The following is a 4,558-nucleotide window of genomic DNA, read 5'->3' on the forward strand; positions in this document are numbered from 1 at the left end:
AAAACATGTCAATTGCAAACCCATGAAAGACCCAGGGTCAGAAGCACTCATTCAAGTTGCCCTGAACTCTTACACACTGAAACTGCAGGTTTTCCACCTGAAGTAACAGGTACTGAACTTCTTCTCTTGACATAAAAATTGGAAAGAAGCTACTGCTTTCAGACATGGACCAATAGGGAGGGAAGGATGTGGATCCAGGAGAAGGAAAACAAATGATGTGAGTCTTACAGTCGCTCTGCTATAATCACTTGGACATCGTCTGTGGACTGTGGATTCCATAGGAAGGGACAACGTGAGGAGAATACAACATTCTCTCTGAGTTGACAGGGCAGAGATTGGAGTTTGAGGAGGATGAATTTGGAGGGCAGTGTACTGAAAAGTAGGGAATTATGCAGAAAATAGCTCCAGAAACTAAAAGGGGTCCTGTGGAGTCTGTTGCTGAATACTAAACTTCACACAATGAGGATGAAACTCCATGAGGTGACACAAGGAACAGCTGGGACCTATAAGCTCAACAACTGCCAGTACTCATTCACGCTCAGTGACAAGTTCTATTCAATCAGAGTAGAGGGATCTCATTGAAATCTGGATTGCAAAATGGGACCACTGAAAGGTCATAGCTTTGTAAGATTAAACTAGTAGTCCTGGAATAAAGGCTATTCTAAGGTAGCCCTAGTAAAGCTTAAAAATTAGCGGATATGTGCTGGGCATGTGGTGTGTACCTGTATTCCTCTGGAGGGAGGATCATTTGAGCCAGGATTCTGAGGCCAGCCTGGGCAACATAGCAAGACCCTATCTCAAAAAGAAGAAGGTTATTTCATTGCCTGCCAGAATAGATTGCAACACTCTTTAAAGAAAGATAAAACAAAAACACATAAAGAAGTAAATATATATAATATAAGTAACATGTACAGGGTGGACATAAAGTTTGTGTGCATTTTTAAAATAGTTGTTACTTTAAATTACACACAAACTTTATGCTCACCCTGTTAATATATTAGATATATTATATGCAACATTTATAATAAAATATATAGTTTATATTTTATATGTAAGTACATTTATGTAAGTTATATATAAGTATATGTGAATATAAAATTACTATTAACCAGGAGAAAATCAGGCAATAGAAAAGTATTTAGAAATGATAAAGGGATAGAACTAGCTCATGGACTTTAGAAAAGTTATCTTAAATCATTATGTTTAAAATTTTTTTTTTTTTTTTTTGTAGAGACAGAGTCTCACTTTATGGCCCTCGGTAGAGTGCCGTGGCCTCACACAGCTCACAGCGACCTCCAACTCCAGGGCTTAAGCGATTCTCTTGCCTCAGCCTCCCGAGTAGCTGGGACTACAGGTGCCCGCCACAACACCCAGCTATTTTTTGGTTGCAGTTTGGCCAGGGCCGGGTTTGAACCCGTCACCCTCGGTATATGGGGCTGGCGCCTTACCGACTGAGCCACAGGTGCCGCCCATGTTTAAAATTTTTAAATAAAATTAGGAAAGGAATAGAAGATATAAAAATGGGTGGTGCCTGTGGCTCAGTGAGTAGGGCGCCAGCCCCATATGCCGAGAGTGGTGGGTTCAAGCCCAGCCCCGGCCAAACTGCAACAACAACAACAAAAAAATAGCCGGGCTTTGTGGCGGGCACTGGTAGTCCCAGCTGCTCGGGAGACTGAGGCAAGAGAATCGCATAAGCCCAAGAGCTGGAGGTTGCTGTGAGCTGTGTGACGTCATGGCACTCTACCGAGGGCGGTACAGTAAGACTCTGTCTCTACAAAAAAAAAAAAAAAAGAAGATATAAAAATGAACATAAAAGTACTATATATCAAATGAAAATTCTATTGAATCAGACTAAGAGCAGCCAGTGAAAAAGGAAACATCAGTGAACTTCAAGATGTACTAAAAAAATTATATAAAGTGGGCTCAGTGCCTTAGCTCAAGTGGCTAAGGTGCCAGCCACATACACCAGAGGTGGCGGGTTCAAATCCAGCCCAGGCCTGCCAAACAACAATGACAGCTACAATCAAAAAAATAGCCAGGTGTTGTGCCAGGCACCTGTAGTCCCAGGTACTTGGGAGGCCAAGGCAAGAGAATCACTTAAGCCAAGGAGTTGGAGGTTGCTGTGAGCTGTAACGCCACAGCACTCTACCCAGGGTGACAATTTGAGGCTCTGTCTCAAATAGAAAAAAAAATTACATAAAGTGAAGAACAGAGAAAAGTGATTTTGGAATAATATCAAGTGGTTTAAGATGCTCTTAATTGACTGGTTGTGGTGGCTCATGCCTGTAATTCTAGCACTCTGGGAGGCTGAGGCGGGTGGGTAACTTGAGCTCAGGGGTTTGAGAGCAGCCTGAGCAAAAAGTGCTATTTTTCTTTTTTTTTTTGGCCGGGGCTGGGTTTGAACCTGCCACCTCCGGCATATGAGACCGGCGCCCTACTCCTTGAGCCACAGGCGCCGCCCAAAAAGTGCTATTTTTCTATTAAAAATAGCAAAACTGAGGCAAGAGGATCACTTGAGCCCAAGAGCTGGAGGTTGCTGTGAGCTATGATGCCATGACCCAGAGCGACAGCTTGAGAATCTGTTTCCAACAACAACAAAAAAAGATGCTGTTAATTGGTGTCCCAGAAAACAGAGGTTTAGAAAGAATAATGGCTGCATAATTTCCAAAATGAATGAACACTACAAAACCTGAGATCTGAAAGTTTCAATGAACCCAAGCAAGATAAATATAAAAAAATAAAAGTCTGATCATAATCAAACAACATATGGAATCAACCTAAATGTCCATCAACAAATGGACAAAGAAAATGGGATGTGTATTTAATATATTTATTTATATAAAATATTAGCAAGCCATAAAAAAGAAGGACATCCTGCCATTTTGCAGCAACATTAGGATGGATGGAACTGTAGGTCATTACGTTAAATGAAATAAACACGGCATAGAAAGACAACTATCACATTTTCTTATTCATATATGGGAACAAAAAAGTTGATTTCGTGGAGGTAGAGAGTAGAAGGATGGTTACCATTTCCTGGGAGGGGTGAGGAATGGGAGGATGAAGAGAGGTTGGTTAATGGGTACAAAAGTACAGCTAGATACAAGAAATAACTTGTAGTGTTCAAAAGCACAGTAAGGGCCTAGCATGGTGGCTCATGTCTGTAATCCTAGTACTCTGGGAAGCTAAGGTGGGTGGATTGTTTGAGGTGAGGAGTTCAAGACTAGCCTGAGCAAGAGTGAGAACTCATCTCTATTAAAAAATAGAAAAACTAGCCTAGGCAACTGCTGAAGATGGTGGAGGGTCAGGTGGTGGTGCTGGATGGCAGAGGCCATCTCCTGGGCTGCCTGTGGCCATCGTGGCCAAACAAGTACTGCTAGGCCAGAGGTGGTGATTGTATATTTCGAGGGCATCAACATCTCTGGCAAGTTCTACATAACTAAGTTAAAGTACCTAGCCTTCCTCCACAAATGGATAAACACCAACCCGTGCTGTGGCACCTACCATTTCTGGGCTACAAGATGCATTTTCTGGTAGGCTTTGAGAGGCATGCTGTCCCATAAGACCAAGAGTGGTCAGGCTGCTCTGGACTGCCTCAAGGTGTTTGATGGGATCCTACTAGCCTATGACAAGAAAAAATGGATGGTGGTTCCTGCTGCCCTCTGGGTTGTGCGTCTGAAGCCCACAAGAGAGTTTGCCTACCTGGGACGCCTGGCACATGAAGTTGGATAGAAGTAGCAGGCACTGACAGCAACCTTGGGGGAGAAGAGGAAAGAGAAGGCCAAGATCTACTACCCAAAGAAAAAGCAGCTCACGAGGCTACGGAAACAGGCTGAAAAGAACATGGAGAAGAAAACTGACAAATACACAGAGGTCCTCAAGACCCGCGAACTCCTGGTCTGAGCCCAATAAAGACTTTATTCCTCGTGTTTGGCTCAGCCTGCCCTTCCTCCATGGCCACTCTGGGATGTGGGGAACCTAGGGGCAGCAGTCTGGGTGCCACACCCAACCTGAGACTTAGAAAGGGAAGGACCTCAGACACTGCAAGTCTGTAACGTTACGTGACTCTAGGACTTGTGCCAACATAATTTATGTATGACCTCCTTGCTCATGAGTTTTAGAAAATCAATAGAACCACCAGTTAATTGTGGGGGAGGCCTGCCTTGTGAGTGGGGCATCCTTCTAGGGTTTACCTTCTAGTCAACGCTATACTCTGCTGCTGGTAGCACAGGAGAAGATGCTTGAGGGGACGGTATAAACTTGGTGCTGTACAAAGGGTTTATAGATGCACAGACTTGGGAGGCAAGATGTACAGCCAGGGGGCTACAAGTGTCACCTTGCTCCTTCCATGGATTCTGTTACCCAGAAACAAATTGCTTTCAAAGAAAAAAAAATAGAAAAACTAGCCAGGCATCATGGCAGGCACCTGTAGTAACAGCTACTCAGGAGACTGAGGCAAGAGGACTGCTTGAGCCCAAGAGTTTGAGGTTGCTGTAATCTGCTGTGACACCACAGTACTCTAGCCTGGGCAACAAAGCAGGACCCTGTATCAATAAAT

The 4,558-nt window shown here is 43.7% G+C and overlaps 1 pseudogene; it reads left to right on the top strand.

The window, feature by feature from the left end:
- The first annotated feature begins 3,293 nt into the window (after positions 1-3,293).
- Positions 3,294-3,998, top strand: LOC128571628 (60S ribosomal protein L13a-like; annotated as a pseudogene).
- Positions 3,999-4,558: the final 560 nt, after the last annotated feature.

Source organism: Nycticebus coucang, chromosome 2 (genome assembly GCF_027406575.1).
Source record: "Nycticebus coucang isolate mNycCou1 chromosome 2, mNycCou1.pri, whole genome shotgun sequence".
In the NCBI taxonomy this organism is placed as follows: Eukaryota; Metazoa; Chordata; class Mammalia; order Primates; family Lorisidae; genus Nycticebus; species Nycticebus coucang.